Source organism: Podarcis pityusensis, assembly GCF_964106645.2.
Source record: "Podarcis pityusensis genome assembly, chromosome: 3".
Classification (NCBI taxonomy): Eukaryota; Metazoa; Chordata; class Lepidosauria; order Squamata; family Lacertidae; genus Podarcis; species Podarcis pityusensis.
Window position 1 is genome coordinate 61,582,229 of NC_138026.1, and position 14,855 is coordinate 61,597,083.

Sequence of the window (14,855 nt, forward strand, 5' to 3'; positions counted from 1 at the left end):
AAACAGAAATTGAACATTGTTCTCTGGCTTTCAAGCCAGCTGTTTACATCTAGGTCACATTACTGCTCAACTCTCAACTCCAAACTCTGGCTCTGCACCTCACCAGGAGGCTAGCCTGGCATGATTAGCTTTTAACACTTGCTGGATCCAGGGATTAGAAGTCTGGCACCCCTTAACTCTGCAGCACTATCAAAGTCATGTTTAAACTTAAGCCATTAAAATCACCTGAAGAAAATATTGCCTTTGGCATGCAATACTGTGAAAAAGATGTCTTTTTGTTGAGACTGCTAGTAATCCAACACTTAATAAAAAATTCTGATGAAGAGCAGTTAGGAAACATTTCAAATAAATCAATGCCCAATAATGTTAAGCCTTTAAAAGCCTGTAAAAGAAAGATTGTGTGTGCACTATTTAAACTATGTGCTTGAAATTTCACACTCACTTCGCTACTAAAATTCTTCCCATACCTACAGATTGAACAGTTGTACATATTTCTATGGCATTTGCTTCATTCATATGTGAGATCACATTAAGACTTTTTAAGAATTGCAGGAATTAAAGCTCCTCTAGCCCTGCTTTTTTCTTTTTGTAAACTTAAATTTGTATGCTCTAGAGCAGGAATGTAGATGTCTTGACCACTGGCCGAACTGTTTGGGGCTGATGACAACTCCCCCATCACATTCGGAGGTCCACAGATTCCCAATCATTCCCCTACAGTACTGTTTCTTTATATGGAAATTGTTTGTTTTGTGAACATGTCCTACAAGGAAACATTAAACATTCTTGCCCTCAAGAAAGGAGAATACTGAGAGAGAACATGGTAACACACTAACTTCTGATACTTGAAAGCCATGCCTGTCTGTAGTATATCTAAATCTGGAGTAACAAATTATGTTTACAAAATTGGGTGTGTTTACTTTTATATTTGTTCAGTTTGTTTGTTTTTGTTTTTGAAAATTGAAAAAAAATTGTTGTTTTTTTTTAAAAAATTACCTGAAGATCTTTCACACAGAAGAACAAAAATACTTTTTTTCTCTGCTGCCATTGAGGGCAGGGCTAATGGGCTTAATCTACAAGAGGATTGATTTCAGCTCAACATTAGGAGAATCTTTTTGGCAGTGGTGGGTTTCACTGAAGGTCTTCAAGGAGAAGATAGGCAGTCATCTGTCCAAGATGCTCTCACTCCAGATTTTCTCCATCAAGTAAGCAAATGGACTGAAAAGCCTACAAGGGAAGAGCCTGTCTAACTTATGATTATATAAACAGTATATTTGAGCTAAAACTATGGTGATAAATGATAGCAAAGGGGAAACTGAAGAGCTTGCCACATCCATCTGAAAACTTTAGTGCCAATAAATACATTTTCATATAGGTTGTCCAAAATAAATTATTTGCTAGTAAAACTCTGGTTGCAATCCTTGCCTTGATATTAACAACAATTATAGCTTTACTACTGAGTTGAGAACAAGAAGCACAACTGGACTTCCGGGGGCGGCGCGAACGGCAATGGCGGTCCTCTTCTGAACGGGAGAGGAGGCTCCGCAGGCAACGGGTCGTCCGCTACGGCGAAGCGGAGACCCACTTCGGAAAACCCCAGGCGGCAAGAGCCTGGGGTCTTGAGGCTCGGTGGGCGCCTAGAGCGACCCTCCAAGTGCAGAAGGAACCCCGTAAGGGGCTCCGGAGCACGGAGGGGGGTTGCGGCGCTGTGAGCTGTTTCACAGCCTGAGGAGCGAAGCCGCGCTGCTACTGTCGGTGAGCGCTGATCCCTTTTCCTGCTAAATTACGGATCCGGACGAAAAAGCAACTAATTTGTGAGTAAAAGACTGAATCACTTGAAATTTGAGATTTTAAAAGGGAAACTTGAATTGGCTTGAACTTGGCTGTGAGCGGAGAGACGAGGAAGCAGGAAGTCCGTCTTCCGCAGCCATTGAACTTGAAAAAAAGCAATTAGTCGGAGGAGTGGAGGCTGAAAGAAAGAGACTTTAAGCTTTACAGATCTAAGCATCCATTTGAACTTGCATTTTAAAGTAAAGACTTTAAGTTAAAGATTTGGGATTTCTATTTGCACTTGACTTTCCTCCTCTTATTGGATTACAAATTAAAAGGTGAAACCCAGAGTCAGGAGCTGCCTGAGTACTAAGGGAGCTGTCAGTACTGCAGATTTGGATACTGTATATTGGAACTTGAAACAATCTGAGGGTATTGAGACCTTTTAAATTTGAAACATTCTTTTTGGAGATAAATAAGCACTGTCTGCAACAAGGTGACCATTTATAAACTCTGCTAAACATTTGTATTTGAAGGTTCTTGGACATTAAATTAGACTCTGAAAGACAGATTAAGCTCCCTCTAGAGGATTGGATTATAACAGTGATTTTACATACACTTTTTACTTTCGATTCCTTTGCTGTTTGCTTGCTCTGGACCTTTCCATTCCCATGGGAACAACTCAGTGTGACCTTGACTGACAGATAACGTTGGAATGAGTGGCACAAGAAAAAGAGGGAGAGCTAAACAAACAACTCTAACAACTCTAACCTCAGCTTCACAGACACGCAGATCATCTGTGCCTGCTTTGCCCTCAGAAGTGGAGGGTGAGGGCGAAGCAGAGCAGTTACAACTGGAAGATATGGCCTCAGGAGCACCTGCTTCTGTATTAGACAAAATCTTTGAAAAATTGGAAGCTTTGGACAAGAAAGCAGATGCGCAATCAGCAAAGATTGATAAAAACACAGAATGTCTAAATAAATTAACCACACAAGTGGCACAGAATGCACAAGCAATTGGACAGCTAACGGAGGCCTCAGCAGAAAATCGGAAATTGACTGAGGACACCAGACAAAGATTTGAAAATTTAGAGCAAGAGGTAAGACCACTCACTAAACAAGTTGGGGAACACCAGATTTATCTCTCGATGATAGAACTGCGAAACCGTGAGAACAACTTAAGGATTAGATCACTACAAGAGGCAGAAGAAGGAAATCTAACTGAGTTTTTGACCAAAGAATTCTCCAAGTTCTGGAACTTGGAAGAAAAGGACTTTAAAATTGTGTCAGCTTTCAGACTTGGAAGATTCATAAAGAAGGAGAGGCCCAGAGACTGTTTGATAACATTGAGATCAAAGGAGGAAAGGGATAAGATTTTGGGACTACACTTTGTAAAATCACTGGAGGTGTTGGATAGAAGAATTGAAATTTATAAAGATATCCCAAGACTACTGCTTGACCTTAGAACCGCCTATTCTGAACTTGTTAAACTACTAAGGAGCAACGCAATTCCATTCAGGTGGGAATTTCCTCAAGGATTATCTTTTACCTTTAGAGGGAGAAAGGTCAAAGTGAGAACACTGGAAGAGAGAGACAAATTCCTGTCTACACACGGAGAGGACCTTCAAAAAAGAATTGAACTACCTTCTGGGCCTGAGGCAACGCCAATACCAACATCAGCATCTGTGGAACCTGAAGACCCTGAGAAGATACCACCCCTTGAAAAATAACCAGATAGTTCAGGATGTCTCTGCAACTGTTGAGCTGGAATATTAATGGTTGTAACATTCCGGAAAAAAGGAAGAAAATATTTCATATATTAAAAAAAGAACAATTGGACATTATTTGTTTACAAGAAACACATGTGACGAGGCTCCACAGAAAAGTGTTAATAAATAAAAGATTGGGCCAGGAATTTGTATCGTCGGACAAAGTTAAGAAGAGAGGCGTGGTGATATATGCAAAAGAGAGCCTGTCACCTAAATTCCTATTTAAAGATGAACATGGAAGAATTTTGGCTATTGAGATACAATATCAAGGAGAGAAATTGCTGATATTAGGAATCTATGCACCTAATGAAGGGAAATCGGAATTTTACAAGAAGTTGCAGGAGACAATGCTGGACTATCTAGACTACAACAACATCATAATGATGGGAGATATGAATGGGGTCGTATCAACTAACATGGACAAGTCACAAAGTCAAAATGTTACAAAAGACGGCAGACTACCTAAAACCTTTTTTGAAATGACTGACAATATGGATCTGATTGACATTTGGAGGACAAAAAACCCACTAGGAAGAGAGGGAACATTCTTTTCTGAAGCCCAACTGACCTGGACAAGAATCGACCAAATATGGATTTCTAGAGGCCTGGCACCTAAGGTTAGAAAAGTGGAAATCTGCCCAAAGACCTGCTCCGACCATAATGCAGTAAAGATGGATATGACACTATTACCAACTGGATCCTTTAGATGGAAGATGAATGACAATTTGTTTAGAGATCAGGAAATTACCAAGAAGGCCCAAAAAGTTTTGAAGGACTATTTTGAGATAAACATGAATAATATGGTGGAAAAAAGAATAATCTGGGACGCAAGCAAAGCTGTAATGAGGGGATTCTTGATACAACAGAATGCAGTGAAGAAAAGAACACAAAATGAGAAAAAAGATAAGATCTTGGATAAAATAAAAGAATTAGAGAAGAAACTAAGAGTGAATCCGAAGTCACAGCCAATTCTGAGAGAAATTAAACTCTATCAAACACAATATTCTAAATTGATAAATCAGGAAATTGAATGGAAGGTTAAATTAATGAAACAAAAAACGTTTGAGTCGGCGAATAAATGTGGAAAACTGCTAGCTTGGCAGTTGAAGAGAAGACAAAGATTAAATACTGTTACAAACTTAGAGGTTGATGGAAAAAACATTCAGAATCCAGTGGACATTAGAAAGTGTTTCCAGAGATACTTCAAAAAACTATACACCCAAGGGCCGCAAGATGATGTTGAGATTAAACAATTTTTGGCAAAAAACGGATTATCTAAATTGTCACAAGAAAATAGGACAATCCTGAATTCTAAAATAACACGACAGGAGATCGAACAAGCTATCCAGAACATGCAACTTGGCAAATCTCCAGGACCAGATGGGCTGACCTCCAAGTACTATAAGACATTGAAAGACTACTTGATACAACCTTTGATGGAGGTCAGCAATGAAATTATGGAGGGGAGGAGGGCACCGGAGTCGTGGAAGGAAGCGTTTATCACATTAATACCAAAGTCGGAAGCTGAAAAGACACAACTTAAGAACTACCGTCCCATCTCTCTCTTAAATGTGGATTACAAAATATTTGCAGACATTTTGGCAAATAGATTTAAAAAAGTTTTAAATGAAGTAATTCATAAGGACCAGGCTGGCTTTCTCCCAGGAAGACATCTGTTTGCTAATACAAGGAACATTATTGACATTTTGGAACTTTTGCAAACAGATATAAATACAAAAGCAGTTTTAATTTTTATAGATGCGGAGAAGGCCTTTGACAATATCTCCTGGAAATTTATGATGGGAAATTTAAAAGAGATGGGAGTGGGACGGGGTTTTGAGAATGGGATTGAGGCGATATATTCAGAACAGAAAGCCAAACTGATAGTTAATAATGTGGTTACGGAAGAGTTTAAAATTGAAAAAGGGACACGACAAGGTTGCCCTATCTCCCCTTTGTTATTTATTTCGGTTCTGGAAGTGCTATTGAACATGATTAGAAGGGATCAGTTGGTGGAAGGAATTCAGGTCGGTCAGAAACAATATAAATTAAAAGCTTTTGCAGATGACCTGGTTTTGACCTTGCAGAAGCCAGAGCCCAGTACGAAAAGAGTATTACAATTGATTAATGACTTTGGTCGGGTGGCTGGATTTAAATTAAATAAACAGAAAACTAAGGTTTTGGGGAAAAACTTGACTAATACAGAGTCAGAACGGTTTCAGAATGAGATGGAACTTAATGTGGTGAAAAAAGTAAAATACCTAGGGGTAAACATAACAGCAAAAAATCTAAGTCTATTTAAGGATAATTATGAAAAATGTTGGACAGAAATTAAGAGAGACTTAGATAGTTGGTCAAAATTGAAACTTTCTTTGTTAGGCCGAATTGCTGCTATCAAGATGAATGTATTGCCAAGGATGTTGTTTTTATTTCAAACACTTCAGGTTTTGGACAAAACGGAGTGCTTTCAGAAGTGGCAGAGAGACATTTCCAAGTTTGTCTGGCAGGGCAAAAAGCCCAGAATTAAGTTTAAGATATTAACCGATGCAAAACAAAGAGGGGGCTTTGCCCTGCCAGACTTAAAGTTGTATTACGAAGCCGCAGCGTTTTGCTGGCTAAAAGACTGGCTACTTCTTGAAGACACTGATGTGTTAGATTTGGAAGGGTTTAACAATACCTTTGGATGGCATGCATATTTATGGTATGACAAGGTTAAAGCAAACAAGGCCTTTAAGAACCATATTGTCAGAAAATCATTGTTTAATGTCTGGTCAAAATATAAAGACTTGCTGGAAAATAAAACACCAAGGTGGCTTTCACCTTTGGAAGCCAAGGCCCGAAAAAGACCCAATATGGAGGCTAATTGGCCAAAATATTGGGAAATACTAGAAAAGGATGGAGACAAATGGAAATTGCAGAGTCTAGAGAAAATGAAAGACAAAGTGCGAGATTGGTTACATTACGCTCAGATCAAAGAAGTTTTTAAAAATGATAAGAAATTAGGGTTCCAGGTGGAGAAATCGAAACTAGAAACAGAATTGTTAGAACCAAAGATTAAGGTACTTTCAAGGATGTATAACTTGCTGTTGAAATGGAATACACAAGACGAAACGGTCAAATCGGCTATGATAAGGTGGGCACAGGACATTGGGCATAATATCATGTTTGAGGACTGGGAGAGGTTGTGGAGTAATGGATTGAAATTTACTGCATGTAACGCCCTGAAAGAAAATGTAATGAAAATGATTTATAGATGGTATATGACCCCAGTCAAACTTGCTAAAATTTACCACCTGTCTGATAATAAGTGTTGGAAATGCAAAGAGTGCGAGGGAACGTTCTTCCACCTCTGGTGGACTTGCCCTAAAGTGAAGGCGTTCTGGGAAATGATTTATAATGAACTGAAAAAGGTATTTAAATATACCTTCACTAAGAAACCAGAGGCTTTCCTTTTGGGTATTGTCGGCCAAGGGGTGGCAAAGAAGGACCAGACATTTTTTATGTATGCAACAACAGCAGCAAGGATACTTCTCGCAAAACACTGGAAAACTCAAGATCTACCCACACTGGAAGAATGGCAGATACAACTGATAGACTACATGGAACTGGCTGAAATGACTGGCAGAATCCGTGACCTGGGAGAAGAGAGGATTGAGGAGGACTGGAAGAAATTTAAGAACTATTTACAAAAGCATTGTAATTTGAGTGAATGCTAAATAAGATGCTAGACTAAAACAACTGAGCACCACTAAATTTAGAAGTTTTTTTTTTTAAGAAAATAAGTAAGACTGTGAAAACTTAGCTCCTTTTGAGAATTATATGATTATGAAATATAGAAGGGATATAAGATTTTAAATAAGATGATAAATTGCTGACAAAATGTTTCAACGATGAAAATGGGAGCGGGAGATGTGAGGAAGTCCAAAGAAAATGTGAAAATATGTCAAGATTGATGTTACATTGTTTATCATGTCTATTTTTATTGTAAAATTTAATAAATTGCTTTTAAAAAAAAAAAAAAAAGAGAACAAGAAGCACAACTGGATTCATTAATCCTAGCATAATTAAAATATGACCACAAATTTAAATTGAGGGATTCATACTATAAAAGCAGGCACAGTTTTTGTTATGTACTGAGTTGAATAGGATCCAAACTGTAGCAGTCTGATTGGTCCTAGAACAATAGGATCCAAAAGGCAGCAGTCTGATTGGTCCTAGAACAATAGGATTCAGAATGCAGCAGTCTGATTGGTCCTAGAACAATGCAGCAGTATGATTGGTTGGCAGGAACCACCCAATCCTGCTCCAGATAGAAGTGAATCCACAACCTGATTGGCTTACAGTAGAATTCCAGAATTAGCCAATCATGTGCAGCCCATTGTGTAAATAATGTATATAAAGCAGATACTGTGAGGGGACATTTATTCATTCCTCCTCACCACTATGAGCTGAATAAAGAGCATGAAATCACTTTGCGACTCTGAGTATATTTCACTGGCGACGAGGGTGGGATCCCGCTGAGCTGACTGCCACACACAGCACCGCAGCACCGCCAACTGCCGCACCGCTGCCTCGCACCGTGTATCCAGGCTTCAGCTCCGGGGCACAAGGAACTCAGAATGGCAGCCAACAGCAGCTTCTCGCCATTCAACCCAGCATCTGGAGACTGGGAAGCGTACGCCTCCCGTTTCACCTTCCTCCTAGAAGCCAAAGGGGTCACCGACGAAGAAGACGCCAAGAAGAGGGCGATATTCTTCAGCGTCTGCGGAGAGGAGACGTTTGAAATCGCCCGGGCTCTCCTTGCGCCTGAAGACGTCGCTACTGTTCCATACAAAACAATAATGGAACAGCTGAAGGGGCACTTTTCGCCGCAGCCCTCAGTGGTGGCTCGTCGAAATGCCTTCTACGCAAAGCGGCAAGCCCCTGGGGAAACCATAACTGGGTTTGTGACCTCTCTCCGCCAAGCCGCCCGGTTCTGCAACTTCTCAGAGCTGGAGAACATGCTTCGTGACCGCCTCGTCGGTGGCCTGAAGGATGAGAAGCTGCAACGACGCCTCTACGCTAAGAAGGACCTAACGTTCCAGGTCGCTCTGGAGGAGGCCCTGGCAACAGAAGCTGCCGAGAGGTCGACCCAAGAGGCACGGCCGAGCCTGCCATCCCAACCGAGGGTCCACCACGAAGACCTCACCGACGACTCAGGATCCGACAGGGAGGAGGTGCACCGAGTACAGCAGCGCACTCAAGCAGCGCACAGACCACAGCTGCCTCGACGAGAAGGAGGGAACTGCGCAAGCTGCGGGGAGAGTCACGAGAGGAGGACCTGCCGTTTCCGCAACGCAGAGTGCAGGCAGTGCAGAAAATCGGGACACATCGCCCGGGTGTGTCGGGCCCGGCCCACCCGACACCAGGCATCAGATGACCAATCCAAGAGCCCCAGGTCCCGGGGCCCAACGCACCAAGGCAACTCGACGGAGCTCACGGACTTCCAGGTATACCAGTTGCCCCACCCCAACGTAGAGAAAATTTATGTAGAGGTACAGATAGAGGGGGCCCCATGCCGCATGGAGCTTGACACGGGTTCAACTCTATCCATAATCTCGGCAAGGACCTTAAGGAAACTGTGTCCCACTGGGGGTCCCAAACTCAGGCCGGCCCCATTCACCCTCCGGGACTTCCAGAAACGTAAGGTCCCCACAATGGGGGTGGGGACCTTCAGGGTGCAATACCGAGGGCGGACGCGGCAACTGGACTTGCTTGTGGTCAAGGGCCCCTACATTAGCTTACTGGGATTGGCATGGTTTGGACCACTGGGGCTAGCTGTCACCGGGGTGAACCACACTAGCTTACAAGTGGACGTGGACGCCATATGCAAGGAATTTCCAGGGGTTTTCGATGGGAAATTGGGACAGTATACGGGCCCCCCCATTGCGCTACAGCTTGACCCCGCAGTACGACCGGTCAGGCTCAAGGCCCGCCGGGTCCCGTTCGCCTTGAAACCCCGTATAGACGAGGAATTGGACCGACTCGTAGAGCAAGGAGTGCTGGAGCCGGTGCCTAATGCTCCCTGGGAAACCCCAATCGTCACACCCGTCAAGCCTAATGGTTCGGTCCGCATCTGCGCAGACTACAAATGTACCATAAACAAGGCCCTCACGGCCCACGCATACCCAGTGCCAGTGGTCAGCCATGTCCTTGCCACCCTGGCTGGGTCGAAAATTTTTGGCAAGCTGGACTTGGCCCAAGCATATCAACAGCTGCCAGTAGATGAGGCCACAGCAGAGGCACAGACGATTGTGACGCACAGAGGAGCGTTCAGGGTAAAGCGGCTGCAATTCGGTGTCAGCGTGGCACCAGGCATATTCCAGAATATAATGGACTCTCTCCTTAAAGGGATTCCTGGCGTCACCCCCTTCTTCGATGATGTGTTGATTGCCGGCCCCACACCAGAGGAGTTTGAGGACCGCCTCCGCACCGTTCTGCACCGTTTCCAGACGGCGGGTCTCAAGGTGAAGCGGGAAAAATGTCTACTAGGAGTGCCTCAGGTGGACTTTCTGGGATTTATGGTGGACGCAGAAGGGGTCCACCCGACTGGGGACAAGGTACGGGCCATTTGTGATGCCCCAGCGCCCAAGAGCAAGACTGAACTTCAGGCCTTCTTGGGACTATTGAACTTTTACCATTCCTTCCTTCCCCACAAGGCGGCGGTAGCGGAGCCCCTACACAGACTCCTGGACAAGCGGGCCCCTTGGGTGTGGGGCCAGCGCCAGGAGGCCGCATTCCAGGCAGTCAAGGACTTGCTTGTCTCAAACTCGGTCTTGGCACACTTCGACGAGAGGCTGCCGGTGGTGCTAGCATGCGACGCCTCACCCTATGGCATTGGAGCTGTCCTGGGGCACCAACTCCCGGATGGAAGAGAGGTACCGGTGGCGTACTTTTCCCAGACACTCAACACAACCGAGCGGAACTACTCGCAAATCGACAAGGAGGGTCTGGCAATCGTAAAGGGAGTAAAAAAATTCCATGATTTCTTGTACGGGCGGCCCTTCACCGTGGTGACTGACCACAAGCCGTTGCTTGGCTTGTTTGCCCCCGAAAAGCAGACCCCCCAAGTGCTGTCTCCTCGCGTCCTCAGGTGGTCAATTTTCCTTGCCAGCTACCAGTATGCACTGATTCACCGACCTGGGAAGGCGATGGGCCATGCGGACGCCCTCAGCAGGCTACCACTACCGGAAACAGGCCCTGACCCAGCACCTGCACAAGAGGTTATGAGCCTGGAGCTGCTTCCCGACCGCCCCATTCAGGCACAAGAAGTTGCACACCATTCCAAGAAAGATAGGGTCATCTCCCGGGTCCTGGACTGGGTGTGGAGGGGATGGCCCAGCAGCAGCCCCGGGCCAGAATTCGCCGGCTACACAACCCGCAAACATGAACTGTCGGCCCACAAGGGGTGCCTGTTATGGGGAAGCAGAGTCGTTGTTCCCCAGCCCCTCTGCAAAAGGGTCCTCACAGCCCTACACGAGACACATCCAGGGGTAGTAAGAATGAAGGCCCTTGCCAGGAGTTATGTGTGGTGGCCGGGGATCGATGGAGAGATAGAGGCCTGGGTCAAACACTGCCAGGCCTGCCAAGAATCCCGCCCAGATCCCCCAAGGGCCCCAGTCCAGTCCTGGGAGTCCGCCCGAGCACCATGGTCACGCCTGCATGTGGATTTCGCTGGCCCCTTTCAGGGGAAAACATTCTTCATAGTGGTGGACTCCTACACCAAATGGCTGGAAGTCGCACTGGTACCGTCCACTTCCACGTCCGCAGCCATCCGGGTACTACGCAGGCTGTTTGCAACCCACGGGCTCCCTGACACTCTCGTCTCAGACAACGGGACTGCATTTACGTCAGGAGAATTCCAAACCTTCACAGCGCAGAACGCCATCCGCCACATCCGTTTGGCGCCGTTCCACCCTGCCACCAATGGCCAAGCAGAACGCATGGTGCGGACCACCAAGGACACCCTTCGCCGCATGACGCAAGGGGACTGGGAGTACCGCCTTGCCACATTCCTTCTAGCACAGCACAGCACCCCCAGCTCAACGACTGGCCGGAGCCCCGCTGAACTACTAATGGGTCGGCGCCTTGCAATCAGATTGGACCGCCTTCACCCCGATAGAGCTCAGGATGAGGTAGTGGTGGGGGAAGGCAGGAACCCCCGGACCTTCGAGGCCCAGGACCCAGTGTACGCAAAGAATTTTGGGGCAGGCCCAGCATGGGTACCCGCCACAATCACCAGGGTCACTGGCCCCGTGTCGTACGAGGTGCTAACGGATGGGGGGCAATGCTGGCGCCGCCACTGCGACCAGATACGGCGACGATTCCCGGGAGAAAACCAGGAGGAGGACAGGTCAGAGGAGTCCCAAGGGAACAGCGGGGCAGTGAGGCCCATAGAGCAGGAGGGGCCAGCAGGAGAGGCAGAATCAGTAAATACAGAGAGGACCCGTGAGGCCGAAAGGACACCGGAACCAGAACCACGACTGAGCGAGCCGGTTGCACCAGACCAAACAGCCGCATCACAGCCAGCATCCTTGGAACACGAGCCAGAACCCGGAGCCCGGACCAGGGAACACCCCAGGCCACAACGCACACGTAGGCCGCCGGCATACCTTGAGGACTATGAATGCGACCTCCCGGGCAGGACTGGAACTTAGAGGGGAGGGGTGTTATGTACTGAGTTGAATAGGATCCAAACTGTAGCAGTCTGATTGGTCCTAGAACAATAGGATCCAAAAGGCAGCAGTCTGATTGGTCCTAGAACAATAGGATTCAGAATGCAGCAGTCTGATTGGTCCTAGAACAATGCAGCAGTATGATTGGTTGGCAGGAACCACCCAATCCTGCTCCAGATAGAAGTGAATCCACAACCTGATTGGCTTACAGTAGAATTCCAGAATTAGCCAATCATGTGCAGCCCATTGTGTAAATAATGTATATAAAGCAGATACTGTGAGGGGACATTTATTCATTCCTCCTCACCACTATGAGCTGAATAAAGAGCATGAAATCACTTTGCGACTCTGAGTATATTTCAGTTTTATTCTCAGGAGGAACAAAATAACACACCTTTGAGTACAAGCTGCCTAGCTTGACTTAGGAAATGCATGTGCTTTGAGACATCAGGGGGGAAATCTGTTTCTGATTCTGAACTTTACATATTTGCTAAGAACATTGCCAAGAAAAGAATCCAAGGAATGTCCTTACATGTATACTACACACGAGACAACTGGTGAGCAAGCCATTGATGTCTTTTAAAAAAGAGAGATGATAAATCAGCATTTCTAGTACAGATCTTTCCTCCAGGGAGCAATAACCACATGCCCTGGATTTTTCAGGGATGGCCTCCAACATAACTTCTTACTATTATTAGCAGAAAAATATTCCTCCTGTCCTCCTTCCCCAAATCCACAGCTGTAAAATATGTAAGGCTGTGGCATATGCGTCTTTAAGTGCAGTCACAGAGCTTGCATACCTTCTTTACAGCACCCTCTGCATTTTCTTTACAATGAAGTCATTATGAGATCTAGTCAAATAGAAGCTCTCTCTTCAACCCTGGTTAACATACTGTGTCTAATATGACCTTACTTGAAAGTAACTTTGGAAATAAAAATATATTTTCCCCTCAACTCTCCTTTCACATTCTCCCTAATCCAGTCTATTCAGCTGCCTGATTTCAAAAAAATACAGTATTTATCAATCTTTTTCACAAAGAATAATAACAAACCTTACACAAAGTAAACATTTAGAAGGGAGCATAGCTGTGATTCTTGTATAAGGTAAAGGCAAAGGGACCCCTGACCATTAGGTCCAGTCGTGACCGACTCTGGGGTTGCGGCGCTCATCTCGCGTTATTGGCCAAGGGAGCCGGCGTACAGCTTCTGGGTCATGTGGCCAGCATGACTAAGCCACTTCTGGCGAACCAGAGCAGCGCACGGAAACGCCGTTTACCTTCCCGCCGGAGTGGTACCTATTTATCTACTTGTACTTTGACGTGCTTTCGAACTGCTAGGTTGGCAGGAGCAGGGACCAAGCAACGGGAGCTCACCCCATCGCGGGGATTCGAACTGCCGACCTTCTGATCGGCAAGTCCTAGGCTCAGTGGTTTAACCCACAGCGCCACCCGTGTCCCACGTGGTTCTTGTATAGACATTTTAAATTCTAGCATCTTGACAGCCCTAGCATTCCAGTAGAAATGCTAGTATATTACAATATCTAGTGTGAAATATCCCCTCACAGAAGCTGAAGCTTACAGTATTACTAAATCTGCTTATGAGCTTGATTAAAACACATATGTTGTTGTATTTGCACCTGTGGGTGCACATGGAGGCCTTCATTGGCACCTATGTCCTCGTCCCTACCCCGGTGAACAGGGATTTTAAATACAACTATGAGAGTGTCTACCTGGCAAGAGCAACATGGGGGGATACCATAATGAAGGCTCCGTCATTTCCAACTGCAAACAGTCTATCCACCAATTTCCCTACAGGAATCTCTGTGGGAAAGAGCCTGCTAAGGGAGATGCAAGAGATTCCTTGCAAACACTGATGAGGGGTGGGGGGTGGGGAAGATGATACAACAGGAAGCACAAATCACTGATGCTTCCTGCTGCCTTTGCTGGTCCTCTTTGAAAGCAGTCTGAGGTCCCCGGCCACATTATTAAGGGACAAAGGAGCAAGTATTAGCATACGTGAACACTTTTAAAGTGCCCAATGCAGCAAACAAAAGTGTTGTTTTTAAAGAGGTAGGTGCAGATGGATCGTTATGCAAACATTTTGGAGGTGTAGCTAGGGGTTCAGGTCAGGCCAATAAAGAAAAGAGAGGTGTTTTCTTTTAATTTAAAATAAACAAAAATAATCCGGTAACAATAAAAATGTATTTAAAAAAGCAACAACAACTGTGATGACTTAGCATTCTGAGACCATCAGTTAATAATGCTTTATACAAATTGGTATAAATTAGGGAGAAATGGAGGCAAGTATGTGGTTTTTTTGGGGGGGACTGTTTTTATTATATATTTTGTGGTTTTTTTATTTTTATTTTGTTCTGTGAACCGCCCTTAGACCTCTGGGTATAGGGCAGTGTGTGTGTTCGTGTGTGTGTACACACACACACACACACACACATACATATACAATATGCATCACATCCCACTGAACATGTGGAAATGCCCTAGCTTACAATGAACACAGGAATTCTTAAATCCATGGTTATTAATAATAATATTTTCCTCCATTGAAAACATCATATATAATATACAGCTGTTAGCACAGAAAGAAAC

At 45.0% G+C, this 14,855-nt stretch overlaps 1 protein-coding gene across 7 annotated transcripts in view; it reads right to left on the reverse strand.

Annotated features, from left to right (window-relative positions):
* Window positions 1-14,855, reverse strand: part of NHSL1 (NHS like 1) — a 148,106-nt gene that overhangs the window by 68,099 nt on the left and 65,152 nt on the right. The gene's annotated exons all lie outside the window — the stretch shown is intronic.